The following is a 21,858-nucleotide window of genomic DNA, read 5'->3' as shown; positions in this document are numbered from 1 at the left end:
GGCATCACAACCTCCCAATCCGCCCTGCTCTGTGCATGACAGGGGGCAGCGCCCCAACTCCCCAATCAGCCATGCTCTGAGCCGGACCAGGGGCTGCACCTAGGGATTGGGCCTGCCCTCTGCCACCCGGGAGCGGGCCTAAGCCAGCAGGTAGTTATCTCCCGAGGGGTCCCAGACTGTGAGAGGGCACAGGTTGGGCTGAGGGGACCCCCCACCCCCACCCACCAGTGCACAAATTTTTGTGCACCGGGCTTCTAGTCTATAATAATAAAAGCATAATATGCTAATTAGACCAGACATCCTTCCGGATGACCTTCCAGACAAAGCCAGGCCTGCAAAGGAAGCCTGTGTCCCAGGTGCCTGCTGGCAGCTGGAGGGAAACTGGTGCCGACAGCCAGGGGAAGAAAAGCCTACTCTCGTATGAATTTCATACATTGGGCCTCTAGTTATGAATATAAAACTGTTTTTGAGATCCTTTACCACATACTCTTTTCAAATGGATGTTATTTATTTGGAATCAGAAATAAAAAAATGACAATGTTGTTAGTAAAGCCATGAAGAATATTAGGACACATCTGTCATGTTTTAGGGTAGAGTCTTAAGTTGGTAAGGCTGTAGAAAAATGAAGGTAGCTAGTAATTCCAGTATAAGTCTCCCTGAAAAAGTGAGCAATGCCAAAACTACCATGGAAAAGTAAATTCCTTTGAGGCCCTAACCGGTTTGGCTCGGTGGATAGAGCATTGGCCTGTGGATTGAAGGGTCCCAGGTTCGATTCCAGTCAAGGGCATGTACCTCGGTTGCGGGTGCATCCCCAGTGGGGGGTGTGCAGGAGGCAGCTGATCGATGTTTCTAACTCTCTATCCCTCTCCCTTCCTTGCTGTTAAAAAATCAATAAAATATATTTTAAAAAAAATTTAAAAAAAAATTCCTTTGAGCTTTTTAAACTTGCCTTACTTGCTTTTTGAGTGACAAAACAGTAAGATTTAATAGATTAGAGTACTAGTGTTATTTTATAGAATAATTATTTTAAAGCAGATATTCAGAAAGTAGTTATATTTTTAAGTATTTGTATGATTATGTATTGGGCCAAACTTTTTTCAGTGGAAAGACATAAGATTATAAACTAATATATAGAAAAGTAAGGTTTGCTTTATAAACTTTAATTGTTAATTACACAAATACATGATTATATTTTCTCTGTAAAATGGAAAACATTATAGGAAGATATGTCTCATTTTACTTTCCCTTCACATTTTTAGACCTTTTAAAATGTATTTTTATGTGGAAAACCTATAATTACTTTTATGTGTGTATATTCTTTAATATATAGTGTTACATATATTTTTCTGTCACATTTCTAAAACAGTGTCTCTGTATTTATGTGTCTATATATATTTTGTTTTGCTTTACTTAACTTTACATTTTCTATATCTGTAGTTTTTCAGAGATACATGAAGTTCATAGGTGAAAGATAACTAAGTTAAATATTTTTAAATTGTATTTTCATAGTAAGTTTTATTAAAGATCTCATCAAAGTTAGCTCCCCATGTTAGCATTAAAGAAACATAAAAATTATTTTAGGATAAGAGCAAAATCGAACTGATTCAATTTTGGCATTTAACTTGATACTCACTTCCCAAATCACATGAATATTTCATAATGTTATTTTATGAGGATTATTGCATGTGTTCTCTTGCAGGTATGAAATTCCTGCTTGTGGCCTTTCAACCAGTTGGTGAGCCATGTTAAAAATTGCATCAATTAATTATAAATAGTATTTCAATTATAATGTAGTTCAATTGACCTAAGTTTTTGTTTTTTCTAAATTAATAGGCCAAAATTTGAAGATAGCTACATAGTTTATCTTGTGAGCTCCAAACTGCAAGTGAAATGATTATAAATGAGTCATGTTATGTATAATTGTAACATGATTTCATACTAGATTGAATATATACTCTATGTCAAACTGACAATCTTTCAATAGAAAGTAATTTGTTTTTGCTAGGTACTGCTTTTATATTGACATCTTTTTTTTTTTTTTAATCCTAACCCAAGGATATTTTTTGACTTTTAGAGAGAGTGGAAGGGAGAGACAGAGACAGAGAGAGACATTGATGCAAGAGAGACATATTGACTGGTTGCCTCCCAGGTGTCATCCAGGGCCGGGGATGGAGCCTACAACTGAAGTACATGCCCTTGACTGGAATCAAACCCAGGACCCTTCAGTCCGCTGGCCAGTGCTCTATATATTGGCATTGTAAATGAGAAAATGAGATTGTAGTACTTAGATGATGTTTCAAGTTTTTAATTGTTCATGTATTTTTCTGAGTGAAGTTTTAGTTCAATGATTGAATCACTTTCATGTAACTTTTGACTAGCAAGAAAAAAGTTTTAAGACATCACACAGATTTCTTAATCTCAGCACTTTAATTTGTGTAAAAGTAGAATATGTTACCCTCCTCAGTTAAACCTTTGCTTTGGAAGTATTTTACTGCAGGAGCAATAACAAGAACTTGAATACATGTGCTTTATGAGCAGCAGCTAAATATATAACATTTTGAAAGCTTTATATTTTGGTTACTAACTTTATTGGTGTGTATAGTATTAGAACATTTTAGTAGAGTTCATTGGCTTTCATTATGCAGAAATATATTATCTTGGGTGTTTAATTTGACTTAGTGACTTCCTTCATGATGGTTAAGTTGTGGAGGGGCTGCACAGTGTTCAGAATTTATTTTTGAAAAGTCCTTAAAAATGTTACAGCCTTATATGTTTATTTTCACTTTTATTTACCTAATGTATTGTCACCTTAAAAAGGTAGTGAATAACTATCTTTGCAGCTGCATGTGTGTTCTTTATTTATAGTTCATGATAAATTATTGTCTTACCTATGTAAGAATAAGTTAATTTTATAAATGTTAATTTGTGTGATCTGAAGATTGAGAAAGGAATTTATAACACCTTTAGGCCTGAGTTTCTGGGAGAGGGAAGAAGTATGAACTTTGAGAGAGAAGTTTAAATTAGTTAAACTAAAAGAGTAAAAACAAGTTCTCAAATTAAATAGGATGGGAATTGGGGGGAGAATTTGTTCCTTTTATACGAGACAGACTTGGAAAGGGGTTGCAATTTGAAAACACTCTGACTACCTGTGATTTGATTCCATAAATACAGTTTGAGTATCAAAGTTATAGTAAAAGTTGTATTCATTCTATTTTTATGTCAGTCAGACTTGTATATTATGTTAGGCTTCAAATTAGACTAAACAAAATTGTGCTGCCCAGCCGGTGTGGTTTAGTGGTGAGTGTCGGCCTATGAGCCAGGAAGTTATGGTTCCATTCCTGTTCAGGTCACCTGCCTGGGTTTCGGGCTCAGTCCATTCTGAAATCAATAAAAATACATATTTTTAAAATTTTGCTAATTTTTCCAAGATAAAGTTTTCTAGAGCACTCCTATATGCCAGAGAGATATGAAATGCTTCTCCTCAAGGAAGAAAATTTAGAATTAGTAAAGGCATCATAATCATCATAACCTTCACCCCCCTACTCCAAGCAAGGTGGTTTCCCTGGCTCTTGGTTCAAGATGAGGAAGAGAACCTCTTTATCTTGAGCAGACGTGGTCTTGAGGTGGTAGAAATGTTCACATCAGCTATTTTGGTTTATATATATTAGGCTATTTTGGTTTTCATATTGTCTTTGAAAGAGACGTTCCTATTCTATTCTTTAGTTCCCCAGTTCCATATTTTATTTCTTTTCTTTTTTATTCTCACCAGAGGACATGTTCATTGATTTGAGAGAGAGAAACATGAATGTGAGAAACATTGATTGGTTGCCTCCCACATGTGCCCCTACCAGGAATCAAACCCACAACCCAGGCATGTGCCCTAATCATGAATCAGACCTGCAACCCTTAGGGACTACACTCCAATCCTATAAGCCACCTGACCAGAGCATATTTTACTTCTTTCAAAAGCTATTCAAAGACTCCTACTACCCTCCATTTAAACCCAGAGTTTGATCTTTTTTCATCTTGCCTCCTAGTATACCTGTTTGATAGATCTCTTTAGCTGCAGATTCCAAGGCATCAGAATGTGATAGCAAACTCTAAGCCTTTTCTCTGGCAGAAATTAAAGGACAAAATTCTTGAACTGACCCTACATTCTTCTCTAAGATTGTCTGGCTTTCATTGCAATGAATATGTAATTTATTTAACATACGTTTACTTTGTTTAATACATTAATCATGGTTCGGATTCTTGGGATATAAGTAAATATGACTCCTAACCTTTGAGTTATTCCAGTATAACTGTGTGTGGAGGATAGGGGGTGGAGAGATTCATATATAATTTTAATGTGGTGAGTGCTGTAGCTGAGTTTTGGACAAACTATGAGAGTACTGATGAATGATTAATTCTGCTCAGATTACCATGTGAGTATGTTGTGAAGTATACTAGTAGTAGTTCACCAAGTAGACAAGGTTGGGAAAACCATTCCAGAATACGCAAACCAGGGATGCACAGACTTGATTAGTTAGCAGACCAGTATATCAGGTCAAGGGTCATTAGCCACAACGTTTAGAGAATTGGTTTTATCAAAAATACTATGAAATAAGGCACTGATATGTCAAATTCATATATTAGAAAAGTAATTATGGAGGTATTATACAAGCTATATTAGAAAAGGGTGGGTTTGCAAATGAGGACATTATAAAATTAGTCTATGATTCTGGTTCCCAAACACAGTGGATTACCTAGAGAAGGTGTTAAGGATATAGATCCTTGGCCACATACATTGGGTTCTTAATGTCAATTTTGTGTTTTTCAATTCTTGTTTCTAGTTGATTCTTTTTCATATCCTGCTATATCACTTTTTACAGTTCCCTGCTGAATTTCAAGCTTGGCCTTTATCTCCTTAAAACATAGTAAGTATAGTTGTTTCATAGCCTGTGTCTGATAATTCCAATGTCTGGAAATTCTGTAGATCTGTTTATATTGAATATTGGTCCTGCTAGTTTTTGTCAGCAGATGCCATTTTATCTCTGTATGTGCCTAGTTACCTTTGCTTGGGTGCTGGACATAATATTTGAAACATTATATATAGAAAACAGTTTGAAGGCTAAGGTGATGCCATCCTTCATAGATTTGAATTTGTGTCTCTTAGGTGCCTGGTTGGCACTAGTTATATAGTTTTTTTCATTCATTCAGATGAGGCAAAGATCAGATAAAGTCTGTTTGGCCATTTTTCTTATTAAGTTGTAAAAGTTTTTTTATTGTTAAACCAACTTTGTGTTCCTTGGATAAACTTTAGTTAGTCGTAATATCCATTTTGTATGTTGATGGTTCAATTAGCATGTGTGTGTATTTAAATTAATAAACTTTATTTTTTAGAGCTGTTTTGGATTTCCAGCAAAATTGAGCAGAAAGTACAGAGAGTTTCTATATACACTCTGTCCCTATACACCCACAACCTCCTCCACACAGTGTGGTACATTTGTTACAATCAGTGAACCTACATTAATACATCATTATCACCCAAAGCCCATAGTTTACATTAGAGTTTACTCTCTGTGCTGTAAATTCTCTGTTCTATGGGTTTTGATGAATGTATATAATGACGTGTGTTCACTATTATTCCTATCATACAGAATCATTTCATTGCCCTAAAAATCCTTTCTGCCCTGCCTGTATATCCTTTCATATGCCCCTAAATCCCTGGCAACCAATTATCTTTTTACTTGGCTCTATAGTTTTGCCTTTTTCAGAATGTTAAATAGTTGGAATAATACAGTATATAGCCCTTTCATATTGGCTTCTTTCACTTAGCAATATGCATTTGTTTCTTTTATGTCTTTTCATGGCTTGATAGTTCATTTCTTTTTAGTGTTGAGTAATATTTTAATGTTTGGATGTGCCACAGTTCATTTATCCATTCACATCTGAAGTACAGCTTGGTTGCTTCCAAGTTTGGCAATAATGATTAAAGCTGCTATAAAACATTTGTGTGCAGGTTTTCATATGATGTAAGTTTTTATTTCATTTGGGTAAGTACCAAGAAGTCTGATTGCTGGATTATATGATATGAGGATGTTTAGTTTTGAAAGCAGCAGCCAAATTGTTTTCCAAAGTGGCTAGACCATTTTGTATTCCCACTAGCAAAGCATGAGAGTTCCTATTGTTCCACATCCTCACCAGCATTTTGTGTTGTCAGTGTTTGGGATTTTGACCATTCTATTAGATATGTAGTAGTATCTCGTTTTAATTTGCAATTTCCTATTAACACATGAGGTTCAAAACATCTTTTCATGTATTTACTTGCCATCTATATATCTTCTTTACTGAGATGTCTCCAGATCTTTTGCCATTTTAAATTAGATTGTTAATTTTCCTAAAAACAATAAGAACAGAACTCAATAAACTTTTAGGAGTTCTTTGTATATCTTACAAAACAGTCCTTTATCAAATGTATCTTTTGAAGATATTTCCTCCCACTTTGTGGCTTCTTTTAATTTTCTTGACAGTGTCTTTCACAGAGCCAAAGTTTTTAAAATTAATGAAGTTCTGCTTCTCATTTATTTCATGGATTATGCCTTTTTATCTAAATTCATTATCATATCCAAAGTCAGCTAGGTTTTCTCCTATTTTCTAGTAGTTTTATAGTATTTTTATTTTACATTTCGACCTATTGAGTTAATTTTATGAAATATGAAAGTGTAAGTTCTGTGTCTTGGTTCATTCTTTTTGCATGTAGATGTCCAGTATTCAGCACCATTTATTGAAAAGACTGTCTTTGATCCTTTATATTGCCTTTGCTCCTTTGTCAAAGATCAGTTGACTCTATTTATGTGTCTATTTATGGGCTTTCTGTCCTGTTCTATTGATTTATCTGTCTATTTTGTCAGTCCCATGCTGTCTTGATTACCATAGCTTTGTAGTTAGTCTTGAAATTAGGTAGTATTCATCTTTCAACTTTATTCTCCTTCAGTATTGAGTTTATTATTCTGGGTCTTTTGCCACTACATATAAATTTTAGAATCATTTTGTCAATATTCACAAAATAACTTGCTGGGATTTTGATTGGGATTGTGTTGAATCCATAGATAAGTTGGGAAGAACTGACATCTTGACAGTACTGATCTATCCATGAACATGGACTATCCATTTATTTAGTTCTTCTTTGATATCTTTTGTTAGAGTTTTGCATACGTTATTAGATTTATACCTATTTCTGTTGGATGCTAAAGTAAATATCAATTTATCTTAAATTTCAAATTTCATTTGTTCATTGCTGGTATATAGAAAAGTGATTGACTTTCCTTGTATCCTGCAATGTTGGTATCATTGCTTATTCGTGGTTTTTTTGTGTGTGTTTTTGTCTGTTTTTCTTTGGATTTTCTATACAGGCATCTGCAAACAAAGACAGTTTTATTTCTTCCTTCCCAATCAGTATATCTTTATTTCCCTTTCTCTTCTTACTGTATTAGCTAGAATTTCCTATAGATGTTGACAAGCAGTGGTGGGAGAGGTCTTCCTTGTCTTGTTCTTGCTCTTAGCAAGAAAGTTTTAAGTTTTTCACTATTAAATTAGCTACAGGTTTTTTGGTAGATATTCTTTATCAAGTTGAGAAAATAGCCTTCTTTTCCAAATTAGTTTTTTTTTTTTATGAGTGGGTGTTGAATTTTGTCAAAAGCTTTTTCTGTGTATATTAATATGATCATGTAGTTTTTCTTCTTTGGGGTATTGTGATGGATTACACTAATTGATTTTGTTTTGTTTCTTAATCCTCACTGAGGATATTTTTTCCATTGATTTTTTTTTTAAGACACAGTGGAACAGAGGGAGGGAGAAAAGTTGGAAAGAGAGAGAAAGACTTTTAGAGAGAGAAACATTGATGTGAAAGAGACACATCAATCTGAGAGAGACATATCAATTGGTTGCCTCCCACACATACTCCGATCGAGCCTGCAGCCCAGGTACGTGCCCTTGACTGGGATTTAAACCCAACACCCTTCGATAGACTGGCTGATGCTCTAACCACTGAGAACAAGAGCTGGGGCACATTAATTGATTTTTAAATGTTGAGCCAGCTTTGCATATCTGGTATAAATCTTCTTTGGTCATAGTGTATAATCCTTTTTATACATTGTTGGATTCAATTTGCTAATACTACTTTGTTGAGGTTATTTGCATCTATGCTTATGTGAGATACTGGTCTGGCTTTCTTTTCTTGTAATGGCTTTGTCTGTTTTTGATATTACGGTAATGCTGGTAAATAATAATACATGAATAAACCCTGTTTTGTATGCTTGCAACTATAAACTTACTTTTGCTCTGCCCTGTTTATTCATGTTTTCATATGTTATATTCTTTCTACCTAAAAATTTTCCTTTAAAATAGCTTATAGCCTTTCAGCTGGAACTGCCATCATACAGTAATTCACAAAATGACTAACACAAGGGGAAAGAGGAGAGGCACCTGCTATATGTTCCCTAGGCCTTTTAGAAAACATGGAATTGTTCCTTTGGCCACATACATGCAAATCTACAAGGAAGGTGATATTGTGGGCATCAAGGGAATGGGCACTGTTCAAGAAGAAATGCCCCACAAATGTTACCATGGCAAAACTGGAAGAGTCCACAATGTCACCCAGCATGCAGTGGGCATTATTGTGAACAAGCAAGTTAAGGGCAAGATTCTTGCCAAGAGAATGAATGTACATATTGAGCATATTAAGCACTCTAAGAGCTGAGATAGCGTCCTGAAACGTGTGAAGAAAATGATCGGAAAAAGAAGGAAGCCAAAGAGAAAGGTACCTGGGTTCAACTGAAGCGTCAGCCTGCTCCACCCAGAGAAACACACTTTCTGAGAACCAATGGGAAGGAGCCTGAGCTGCTGGAACTCATTCCCTATGAATTCATGGCATGATAAGTGGGGGGGAAAGACTTCTGTGCTGATAAAAAATAAATAAATTAAATTAAATAGCTTATAATGCAGGTCTGCTGACAACAAATTCAGTTTTTGTCTGAAAATTTTTTTATTGTACTTTCATTTTTGAAAAATATTTTTTTTTTGGTATAGGATTCTTAGTCAGGAGGAGTTTTCTCACCTCATTTTTTTCTTTTCACATTTTAAAGATTTTTCCATTATCTTCTGACTTGTACAGTTTTGGATGAATCTGAACATTCTGGTCTCTCCTTTCTGATGACTTTCTAGTTGGTGGGAATGTGAATACTTCTCAACCCTGATGGAGTTCTGGAAACTGTTTTGCTTATCACTCTCCAGTAATTGTTCTTTTCCCCAGAAGTTTTCCCCCCAGCTTTGTAGTGTTTTGCCTTGCACAAGTGCAGATTAGTATTCAGCTAAAGACTCAAGAGGATTCTTATGCAGATTTCTGGAGTTCTTTCTCAGTGGAGTGCTTTCTTTCTAACTACTCTGGCACACAAGTTCTGGCCCTGGTTAGCCTGTCCAAACTAGTAGCCAGGCTTTTTTTGAGGTCCCCTGTCCCATACTGATGTCCAGAATTGCCTTCGTGCACAACACTGGGTGTTCAGTAGGCTCACCCTGTTTGTTTCCCTTTGTCAGGGATCATAGAGGTTGTTTTCAGCAAGAAAGTTGTATGGCCAAAACCGGTTTGGCTCAGTGGATGGAGCGTTGGCCTGCGGACTGAAGGGTCCCGGGTTCGATTCCGGTCAAGGGCATGTACCTTGGTTGCGGGCACGTCCCCAGTGGGGAGTGTGCGGGAGGCAGCTGGTCGATGTTTCTCTCTCATCGATGTTTCTAACTCTCTATCTCTCTCCTTTCCTCTCTGTAAAAACTCAATAAAATATATTTTAAAAAAAAAAAAGAAAAAAAAGAAAGTTGTATGAATTACCCTGTCCACCAAGTGCGAATCTACTCTGTCTTTCTGCAGAATTTTTGGCAAACATGTATAAATAACTTTTAGGAATGTAGATGAAGATCAAACATTTATTTGAATTTCTAATTACATATTCAAATAATCCTATCTAATAAAGAGGTAACATGCAAATTGATCATCACTCCAACACACAAGATGGCCGCCCCCATGTGGTCAAAGATGGCCGGCAGGGGAGAGCAGTTGTGGGCGATAGATGTTTCCCAGTTGGGAGGGACCAGGCCTGCAAGGGAGGGCAGTTGGGGGTGACCAGGCTGGCAGGGGAGGACAGCTAGGAGTGACCAGGCCAGCAGGGGAGGGCAGTTAGGCATCGATCAGGCTGTCGGGGGAGTGGTTAGTGGGGGATCAGGCTGGCAGGGGAGTGGTTAGGGGGTGATCAGGCTGGCAGGCAGAAGCAGTTAGGGGCTGATCAGGCAGGCAGGCACCCGAGCGGCTGGGAGCCAGCAGTCCTGGATTGTGAAAGGGATCCCAGATTGGAGAGGGTGCAGGCTGGGCTGAGGGACATACACACACACACACATACACACACACACACGCACGCACACACACACCCCATGCACGAATTTCGTGCACCGGGCCTCTAGTATATTATATAAGATAATATATTCAGAAATAGTGCCTTTTTATTCAATACTGTTTGCATACATCTTGACATCAGTATGTTTATCATCACTGTGACCAGTTTTATAGTCTTCAACCACAAGCACATCATTTTCACTTTTGTCCAAGTTGTAGGAGATACAGTGCTTTTTATTTTTATGTATTACCTTGATACAAGAAATTTTATCTCACACAAATTTTCAAATGCATTGTTTTTTCTTTTATTTGTCCTATAGGTATAAAATTATCTACAACCTAGTCTCTTGATATGTCATTTTTTATTTTTCAATTACAGTTTACTTTCAGTATTGTTTTGTATTGGTTTCAGGTGTACAACATATTGGTTAGACAGAGTGTGCCCTATGTTTTCAGTACCCACCTGGCACCATACATAGTTAGCACAATAGTATGGACTATATTACTATGTTGTATTTTAAGGTAATATTTAAAGGTGTTTTTTTATGACAGTTTGCAATTGGATGGTTATATTTCTGGGAATCCTCACTTTTGTTCAGTTTCTTCTCCCCTATTCCAATTAAACAGCAACAAAAGAAAAAACCCACTGATCAAAAAGTAACCTTCCAAACTAGCACTGATTGAGATAATTTCAGCATAATGCATTTTCTCCAGATAGTGCTTTGTTGTTCAAAATTAATGGAGAAAAAGCACCCATAACATAAGAGATGTTGTTAAGCAAATGTATTTCCTGTTTTTTGAGAGATTATTTTGAGGAAAAACCTCTTTTCTCTTTATGTGTATACAGTATTTCTTTACATTGGAATTGTAAGTCATTTTTTCTACTTTATGCTCATGAAGATGACAACAGTTGCCTACCATCTTTTGATTGGCCTTAGATTTAATTGCCTATTTGATTTACATTTTCTTAGAGCAGCTAGAATAAATTATCCTACAGGTAATTACCAGCCTTCTCCTACTGGTTTCATCTGCTATTCTAGTGGAGAATGAAGAATAAATTAATTTTTTTTAAAAAACTGGCTTCATTACAACATCCTATAGAGATACAATCTATAAGTTAAAACCAAATGCTTCTTGTGTTATACTTGGCAGGTAGCTAGCTCCCATTGACTCATTAAATAGGTCAGTTAAAACTGAGCTTTTCCCTGACCTGGTGGCTAAGTTGGTTGGGCCTTGTCCAGTACATCAAAAGGTTTTGGGGGGAAAAAAAAAAGGTTTTGGGTTTGATTCCTGATCAGTGCACATGCCCACGTTGCAGGTTCGGGTTTGATCCCCAGTTGGAGTGCATATGGGAGGCAACCGATTGACATTTCTTTCCCCCATCGATGTTTTTCTCTCCCCCTTCCTCTCTAAAATTAATAAAACTATATCCTTAGGTGAGGAGTAAAGAGAAAAAAAAACAAGCTTTGTTAGCAGAAAGTGAGGCATATTGATAAGGTATTTTCAAAGAGTGAATGTACTATAGCTAGCATTATTTACTGATTTCCTTGGATTATGGTTTTTCTTGTTGCTTTTGTTTTTTTGTAATCCTTACCCAAGGATATGTTTCGTTTTTGAGAGAGAGAGGATGGGAATGGGAGAGAAAAAGAGAGAAACATTGATATGAGAGAAAATCATTGATCTGTTGCCTCCTATACTTGCCCTGACCGGTAATCAAACCCGAGACCCTTTGGTGCACGGGACAGTGCTCCATCCAACTGAGCCACACCAGTTGCCACGGCTTTTGTTGCCTTTTTATATTGTAAAGTGTGTTTTTTATAACCTACGAAATTATCAACATTTAGTTCATTATTAAACTTCTGTAAAAGAAACATATAGGGAGTTTTTGTGACATATATGGATTTAAAGTGAAATTGACTTCAGGAATTCTACCCATGAGATATTGTTTGGTTATATTTTTAAATGGACTCTTGTGTATTTAAACTACTTCTCAATAAGCACTGTTACCTCTCTTTACTGCCCTCAACTCAAGAGTTAAGAATCATGTGATTTGCCTCAGCTGCAGAGATAGGCCCTCGTTGACTTTAGCTCATCTCTAAAGCTTATGATTGCTGTGGAATGGATATTTACTGGGAACTGCCTGAAAGAATGCTTTCTTTTTTGTGGGAGTTACTAGAAGAGCCACTGAAGGATCTTTGAAAATTATGCTATGAAGATGTGACAACTGGCATTGCTACAGTCATTTCTCTGAGCGGCAAACTAGCCTCCAGATGAAGCCTACACATGGAGGAGGGCATGGTTGAGAGAGTGGTAGAGAAGTGGAGTCTCTGACTAATGTTATGAGCCTTTTGGTCAGAGTCTAAGATTACTAAGTGCATGGAATATTCAGTTCTGTGATGTAATAAATTTGCCTAACCCTGTTTGGGTTTTTGTTTGTGTGTATGTGTTTACTATATTTCTTTATTGATTTCAGAGAGGAACAGAGAGGGAGAGAGAGATAGAAACATCAATGATGAGAGAGAGTCATTGATTGGCTGCCTCCTGCATGCCCCCTACTGGGGGCAAGCCTGCAACCCGGGGATGTGCCCTTGGCCAGAATCAAACCTGGGACCCTTCAGTCCACAGGATAACACTCTATCCACTGAGCCAAACTGGCTAGGGCAGGTTTTTGTTTTATATAATAAACACCCTTAACTAATAATTAGAATATCACCTTGTGAACAATTTTGAAAGTACTAATACCAAATATTTTACTATCTATATATATAGAAGCCTAAGCAACCCTTCGACCATTCAACCAGTCTCTATGACACGCATTGACCACCAGGGGCCAGACAGTCTATGCAGGAGCTGCCCCCTGGTGGTCAGTGTGCTCCCACAGCGGGAGCACCACCCAGCTGACGGACAGGCGCCAGATGGCGGGCTCACAGCTGGTGAGCTCAGCTGCGGCGGCACAAGCCTCTCCTGCAGACACTCCCCCTGCGCACCCCTTCCCCATCTGATAGGGACCGGGACTGGCATCGGTACTGACTGGGCGCAAGCCCGCAGCCACTTCTGTCATGGGCATGTCAGTATCGCCCTAGGCGCGCGGAGACCACAGCAGAGCAGCAGTGAGCCTACTGAGAAGCAGTGGTGGCAGGCACAGCGGGGCCAGGGTAAGTGGGAGCGGTGCAGCACGTGGCCGGGCTCAGGCTCCTGCCCAGCCACCTGCCACTTCGCTTACTACTACAGCCTTCAAGGGATGTTGGACTGCGGGTTTCGGCCCAATCCTCGCAGGCCAGGCTGAGGGACCCCACCAGTGCACAAATGCGTGCACCAGGCCTCTAGTTTCTAATATAATTTGCAATTTTAATCATATTAAAATAGCATCTTTATTCAGCAAATATTTGAGTCATTCAGTATATATAAGTATATACTATTTTCAGATAATGGATTGATACTATGTTTTTTAAGCTTTTTAAAATACTAACCTCTAGAAACTTAAAGCACTTTAATGCTTAAGGGTCTGTAATGGGAAATCCTAGAATACAACTTTTTTTCTCATGTGAAAAATATTTGAGTGACAATTCTATATAAAGCTTATTTGTAAGGTAGATAAATGATATATAGATACCTCATTTTGTATTGCCTTTTATGTGTGTACTTTTTCAGTTAATTTTTTTTTAATCCTTACCTGAGGATATTTTTTCCATCAATTTTTATTATTTTTAAAAAATATTTTTTTATTGATTTCTGAGAGGAAGGGAGGAGGGGAGAGAGAGAGAGAGAAACATCAATGATGAGAGAGAATCATTAATTGATTAGCTGAGAGAGACACATGGATTGTTGATTCCCACATGCACCCTGACCAGGGCTGGGATTGAAGCTGCAACCCAGGTACATACCCTTGACCAGAATCAAACCCAGGACCCTTTGGTGCTTGGGCTGGCACTCTAACCACTGAGCAAACCGGCCAGTACTTTTTCAGTTAATTTTTCATGAAAGACTACTTTCATTAAAACTAGGCTTTGTCCAAACTTTCAGTGACTCTCCATTTTGTTCATTGTAAATTCCAGATATTTTTGCCAATGAAAAGGCCCCATAATTTCAAACTTTATTTTTCATCCTTTTTCATATTCAGTGAGATTAATATGTTTCACGGATATAGGCCTTTGCTTGCTCCCCATGGTTCTAATCCTTTTTGCCTATGTAATTAATACCCATCTTTCTTGCTTCCAGTTCTGAATCAACTTCTTCAATAAAATCTTTTGTCAATTATCCACCATGACTATACGTGATCTCACAAACTATTTTATTTCTTGTAAGAAAAGTCAGGCCGTAACCGGTTTGGCTCAATGGATAGAGCGTCGGCCTGTGGATTGAAGGGTCCCAGGTTCGATTCCGGTCAAGGGCATGTACCTTGGTTGTGGGCACATCCCCAGTGGGGAGTGTGCAGGAGGCAGCTGGTCGATGTTTCGCTCTCATCGATGTTTCTAACTCTCTATCCCTCTCCCTTTTTCTCTGTAAAAAAAAATCAATAAAATATTTTTTTTTAAAGAAAAGTCAGCAATACTGAATACTTTAAAGTAGAACAAATATCCTTCATTCCTAGTTCAGCCCTCCAGAGGAGAACCTCTTAATACCTTTGATTTCTTGATATCATATATTTTAACATATATGACTTATTTGATTATCAATTGATTTTTCTTTTGGCAAGAATATTTCAGGAATGGTCAATATACTTCATATTGCAACAAACAGGAAGCATATACTATCTAGTGGTCTTTTCATGTGATAGTTAAATGGATCAGTGATTGAGGTATTGTCAACTCATACCGAATATTTTACTATTTCACTAAATGATCTATCTCATTCTTTTAAAGTGTCATCAATTGCCCCAGGGAGTTTGGCTCAGTGGATAGAGTGTTGACCTGCGGAGTAAAGGATCATGGGTTTGATTCCAGTTAAGGGCACGTAATTCGGTTGCACACTAGATCCTTAGACCCAATGCAAGATGCAACCAATGGATGTGTCTCTCTCACATTGAAGTTTTTCTCTCTCTGACTCTCCCTCTCTCTTCCACTCTCTCTAAAATTCAATGTAAAAAATTCCTCAGGTGAGGATTAACAAAAAATAAAATCAAATCAAAATGAATTGTCATAGATAGCTACTTGACTATTACCATAGTAAGATGACATGTAGATGTTAAAAGGTTAGGCTCTAGAGCAGCCGTGGGCAAACTACAGCCCGAGATCCTGCCGGTTTGAAATGAATAAAACTAAAAAAAAAAAAGACCGTACCCTTTTATGTAATGATGTTTACTTTGAATTTATATTAGTTCACACAAACACTCCATCCATGCTTTTGTTCCGGCCCTCCGGTCCAGTTTAAGAACCCATTGTGGCCCTCCAGTCAAAAAGTTTGCCCACCCCTGGGCTAGAGCTTCCCTGACTGCCATTTATGTCCTTTGGCAAATGATCTTTAATGCCTCAGTTTTTTCTACTCTGAGTTAGGTGCCTCATAGGGTTGTTTCAAGGATTAAATATTTTAAGTGTTTAAAACAGTGCGTAAAGTATACATGGTAAGTGTCAGGAAATACTAGCTACTGACATTGATTTAGAAATTTTATTTTGCTGTTTATGCACTGGAATTTATTTTCATGGAAAATGCTTTATTGGATGATACTGTAGTCTACCAGTGAATCAAGATCACATTGTAGGAAAGCAGTGCCATTTAAATAACAAATCTCATATTTTTCATATCATATATGATTTTTAATAAGAAAACATTACCAGAGAAGGGGACTTGTTAACATAACACTTGAGTCTATAATGAAGAAAATAAGTGTTTCATATATAATATATCCTAGTTATATGAAAGAAAATTGGTGAAAGAGAAAAAGAAATGAGTGACCCCATCGATGGCTTTTGACTCTGAAAGGCTGTTCAGTTCCTTGGCATGGGAGTTAAAAATGAGCGTACACATTCCTATTTAATTTGAGAAAGAAGTTTCTAAAAATTCATAGCAGTTATGCAAACAAAGTAACTTTCAGATTAACAAAGATGTGGATAGAAGGGGAGATGCAGATATAAAATTATAAACAGCAGCAGGAACCATAAAGTAGTTTACAGAAACTACTGAAGTTTACAGAAAATGTGTAAGAAAAAAATTATTTTTTAAGTAATATCTCAAATAAAATTAAGCTTTAACAGCATCAAATTTTTAAGAGGGATGGAAGCATCAGTTCACATTTTGCTAATGTCTGATTTAGTATTGATAAATAATCTTTGAGTTGGAAAAGCAAATCTATAATAATAACAGCTTAATATACTAATTAGACTGGACGTCCTTCCCTATGTCCTTCCGGACGAAGCCAGGGCGGCAGCCAGGGGATGGAGGCAGCCGCTGCGGCTGCGAAGGCCTAGAATTCTCTTGCAAGAATTTTGTGCGCCGGGCCTCTAGTAATAATATAAAAAGAATCATAGGCATAATAAGAAAGCACAGCCATAAATGAAACCATGGATTACTCTAAAGTATATTGAATTTTTTTCATTTAAATTAATGTCTTCTCTAGTTGCCAGTGGGCTTGCAAATTTACTCCTGAAATCAATGAGCAAATCTGAGAATTTCATGAAAAATGTACATATGTATTACGTGGTGATGAGAAAGCAGTAGCTTTATTTTTAAAAAATTTTTTTAAATATTTATTAAATTGATTGGGGTAACATTGGTCAACATGAACAAATTAAATCATAAGGTCATAAACTTTTTTTAGAAAGGGAAAATGTGGGTTCTGGAAATTAAAAGCCATAATGGTTCCCTATTTACCCATGACCCCCAGTAGATGCCTGAAACCATGGATAGTACAGAACCCTGTATATATATTATGTTTTTTCTATACAGACATACCTATGATCAAGTTTAATTTATAAATTAGGTACAGTAAGAGATTAGCAACAGTAACTAATGATAAAATAGAACCATTATAACAACCTACTATAATAAAAAATTATGTGAGTGTAGTCTCTCGGTCTCAAAATATTTTATTATATTACTAGAGGCCCGATGCATGAAAATTCATGCACGAGTAGGCCTTCCTTCCCCCGGCTGCCGACACCAGCTTCCCTCCGGCACCCGCAATCCGGGCTGCTTTGCTATGGCCCCAGCTTCATCTGGAAGGCTGTCTGGAATGATGCCCAGAAGGATGCTTGGTCTAATTAGCATATTACCCTTTTATTATTATAGATACTTACCCTTCTTGTGAAGATATAAGATGATACAATAACGTACCTGATAAGGTGAAGTGAGGTGAATGATGTATGCATTGTGACATAGCCTTAGGCTACTATTGACTTTCTGACAATGGTCAGAAGGTGAACACTGTGAACACAAGCCCTGCCTTATGATAACCTAGAAGACTACTGAAAGACTGCTATCTGATAACCCATAGGACTACTAGACTAAAAGGGATGATTTGTGTCCCACCAGGATGGCTTGAGATTTCATCACACTACTCAAGACTGGATGCAATTTAAAACTTATAAATTGTTTGTTTCTGGAATTTTCCATTTAATATTTTTGGTCTGCGGTTGACCTTGGGTAACTGAAACCACAGAAAATGAAACTGCAGATAATGGGGTACTATGATAGTAACAGTTTGTAACTTTTAGTGAGGTCTTTAACAGTCTTTGGACATATTATTGGATAAGATATAATGGTGACTTCTTTAAATTTCGAGTAAGTAGGTAGATTTATAAAAGCAAGATCCAAAGTAGGTTGGAATTCAAAACCAGCATTTGATTAGAGGTTCAGTGTCACCCTTGAAAGAGATCTTCAAAGCACTTTAATGTTGGTTATTTTGTGTCACCATTTCCATATTGATTTGTGTGAAGGTTTTGAAAGTAGGTTTATCTGCTTGTAGATTATTCAGAGTTGGACTTGGACAGCTGGTACCTTAGAAGGCAATCAAGAACATCTTCCTAAAACCTTGCCTCATTAATCTAGTGCATTTCTATCTTCCTCTCTCCTACCATACTTTGATATGTAATAGAAATTCACAATTTAGTTCGCTTTAAGGGAAAAAGTGACCTTTCTTTTGTCTGCCTAATATTTTTACCAATTACTGTATGAATCGTATGTGTCCCTTTTATAGCATAATATCCTTAATGATACAAATTTAAGATATTAAGAAAGTCTCTGCATAAAATATGTTTTTATCTACTCTAGGAATATGAAGCACGAACAGGGAGGGCCTGTAAACCTCCACCTCAGTCTTCAAGACGTAAGAATTTCGAATTTGAGCCACTTTCTACCACTGCCCTCATTCTTGAGGATCGACCATCGTAAGTAGTCTAGTGCTCATCAGGCACACAGTTTATATTTTAAACTTTAATTTTGCTTACTATTTTACACAAAATATATCAAGAAATTAGAGAAATTGATTTTTAAAAATTTTTAAATCCCAGAAACATATCCTAAAACTAATAAGAAGGACTATATTGTTGATGTTCAAGCTTAGGCATACTTTCTAGAAGTCTCTATGAGCCCATGTCTGAGACATAAATTTTGGCTTTTTATATTTGTTTCCATTTTGACCATTCTCTGTCTTACCTTAATATGATAAGGCAATTGTTTTTTCTTTCTTGACATTTAATATGTACTTAAGGTATATTTGTCCTTGCCTTTTGAACAATTTTTGAAATTGGAACTTGAAATGTTAAGTACTGACTGTCAACCAGTTGGTTTACTGTCACTAAGAATGCATTTTTAATACCCTAAAAAAATCTTAAATTCTTCTCTTCCCATTTCTGCCACAAAGTTGCTATTCTTCAAAATATTGTCTCTTGATTTCTTACCAAACAAAGCACACTTCCCTAAAACAAGATCTCTTGGTTCTTAAATCCTTTTCCCTTCTTGAGCTCTCAGAATCTATTCTTTTTCTTTTAGCCTTCTCTTTCCTTCCAGTGCAATAATTTCTAACCTTTTTTATCATTTCCCTTCTCTGTAGCTTTTTCTATCCATTATCCTAAAGAGCATAATCAAAGGATCTGGAACCAAACAGTCAGAGGTTGAATATTTTTTAGACATTGTGAGAGAAGAAGTACATTATTTTTCAATTCTTGTTGCATTTGTTTATGCTAAAGAATTGTGATCCCAGTGCTCCTTTTTCTTTTTTTGTAAGGATTTGGTGAATACGTTCATATTATTTTTCCTTTGGTTTTATTTGTCTTGATGAGGCGAATGAATCAGGCCAATTCAAAGAGTGTTTAGGTAAGCGAGAAAAGATCTTTTGACTCCTGACTGACAGTCAGCTGAGTAGGTAGATAACCAAGCTCCCAGAAGAGCTTTCTTAAACTTGTTAAAATTCATCCAAAATAGATTAAACTTTTTACCAGGAATGTTAATTTCTTCCCTGAAGGAGTTTATAAAAATACTATACAAAAAGTTCTGTGCTAGATAGTCTTTGGGACAAATTTTAATTTACACCATCCTCTTATTTTACAAGTCTCACCTTCATGCCTTTGCTCACGTTATTGCCTTCTATTGGAATACAGTTACCTTATTTTTACTGCTCACATACCTAAGCCTTTAGAGATTAGGCTTTATCTTTTCTATCAAGTCAAGTCTTTGTTGACATCTTCCCTCTTATTCCTTTACTAGAGGCCTGGCGCACGAAATTCATGCACTGGTATAGTCCCTAGGCCTGGCCTGTGTTTAGGGCCATCTTCCCCAGCTGCTGGCAGCTGGGCCCACCCCCTGCCACCACCCACCCCTTGTTCCCCGTTTGCCATTGGGTGATCGGAGTCTGCCGGCCAGCAGGGAGGGACCAAGAGGTGGCCAGTGTGCCTCACAGTGACTGGTCAAGTGGTCATTCTGATTGTTCTGCCATTCGGTCAATTTGCGTATTACTCTCTTATATATATTTAGATGTGCTCCAATCCTTCCACTACCGGGGAAAGGGGCAGAGGAGGGTTGCTGAAAGTGATAAGGGAGCAGCAGGGTGAACTTTTTTGGGGGGAAGGGAGAGTTTCCTCCTGATGAGGGACTTCAAAGGACAGCAGCCTACTTCTGCTACCCTCTGTCTCCAGAGACACAATTTCTGATTGGCATCTGGCAGGACAGAGCAGTTGCAGGTATAGGACTGGGATTGCCTTTCTGTATGCAGTTCCCTGGAGAGTCTCTTCCAGCCAAGGAAAGCTTTGTTCTAACCATTTTTCCCAGAGCCAGGGCTGCTGGGTGGTCTGGGGCAGGAGGGCAAAATGGAGGTAGAGCAGGGCAGGAAGAAGTATAGGGTAGAAGACTAGGGGGTGAGGGAGGGAGAGGGTGAAATCTGTGTGTGGAGGGGGGGAGGACTGGTGCAGAAGGAGAGTTGGGGTCAGCACAGGAAGGTTTAGAGGTACTGGGGGAGTAAGAGGGACCAACAGATGCCAGAACAGGGTAAAGGTTCTACAGAATCAGGTGGGGGTCCGCGAGGGTGAGTATAGACTAAGTCCCTTCCCCAGACCCTGCCATCCCAGGTGGCTAGGGGAGGGGTTCATAGCAAGGCGCTGAGCCCCCTACACTTTGTGTCTGAGGCTCCAGAACCTGTGGCCAACACGCCCACCCCTGCCGAAGTGCTGCCATTTGGAATGCATTTGCAGACACATGGATTGTTTTTAAGTTAATGCTTTTTAATTCACTCTGTTTCCCACTTGTCATTTTTTATTAAAAAGGCGATTCTGCTGGTGTGTGTTCCTTTGCAGGGGGTGACAGGGGTATTCTCCATGGGCAGAGATCCAATGAGAGACAGAGACAAAAGGCCCAGTGACACATGCCCTAATGGGGGCCCCCCGATCAGGGAGGGGATGCCCTGCTGGGGACAGAGCTGGCAGGGGCGAGGGGCCATGGTTGTTCCACCGTTTCCGTCACTGGGTTTTTATTGTATAGAATGGTCTGAAGCAGAAGACTTAACCATTATTCATCCTTGCTACAACATACCTGAAGAATCTTACTAACTTGAGAAGAGAGGAAGAGGTACAATATATAATTTGGAAATTTGTCACATACCTTTCCTCACTCTAACCTGTTGAAAATAATTTTAAAAACTGACTCCAAAAACCAGACATTATTAATACACATTTGGATATGTGATAATACTTAAATGTATTTTTTTGCATATATTTTCACTGACTGTGAAGCCATTAATTTTATAAACCAACTAGAGACCCGGTGCACAAAAATTTGTGCACTCGGGGGGGAGGGGTCCTGCAGCTCGGCCTGTGCCCTGTCACAGTCTGGGACCCCTCAGAGGATGACCACCTGCTGGCTTAGGCCCGCTCCCCCGGGGATTTGGCCTAAGATAGCAATCAGACATCCCTCTGGCAGCCTGGCAGCCCTCGGGGCATGTCCATTTGCCAGTGAGGAGCAGGCCTAAACTGCAGTCAGACATCCTTAGTGCTGCTGAGGAGGCAGTAGAGGCT

At 38.0% G+C, this 21,858-nt stretch overlaps 1 protein-coding gene and 1 pseudogene across 2 annotated transcripts in view; both read left to right on the top strand.

The window, feature by feature from the left end:
* Nucleotides 1-21,858, top strand: part of TBC1D12 (TBC1 domain family member 12) — a 53,236-nt gene that overhangs the window by 5,599 nt on the left and 25,779 nt on the right. The window contains exons 2-4 of one of the 2 annotated variants that reach the window (XM_015557921.1): nucleotides 1,700-1,735; nucleotides 4,872-4,916; nucleotides 18,626-18,741. The gene's annotated coding sequence lies outside the window, so the exon portion shown is untranslated. The remainder of the gene's footprint in view (nucleotides 1-1,699; nucleotides 1,736-4,871; nucleotides 4,917-18,625; nucleotides 18,742-21,858) is intronic. The other variant, XM_006755080.2, reaches the window with a different exon arrangement.
* On the top strand, nucleotides 8,420-8,924 carry LOC107181623 (annotated as a pseudogene).

The sequence above is a fragment of the Myotis davidii genome, unplaced genomic scaffold (assembly GCF_000327345.1).
Source record: "Myotis davidii unplaced genomic scaffold, ASM32734v1 scaffold271, whole genome shotgun sequence".
Classification (NCBI taxonomy): domain Eukaryota; kingdom Metazoa; phylum Chordata; class Mammalia; order Chiroptera; family Vespertilionidae; genus Myotis; species Myotis davidii.
The sequence above is the reverse complement of the archived record's forward strand: the minus strand, read 5'-3'. Positions and strand labels throughout refer to the sequence as shown.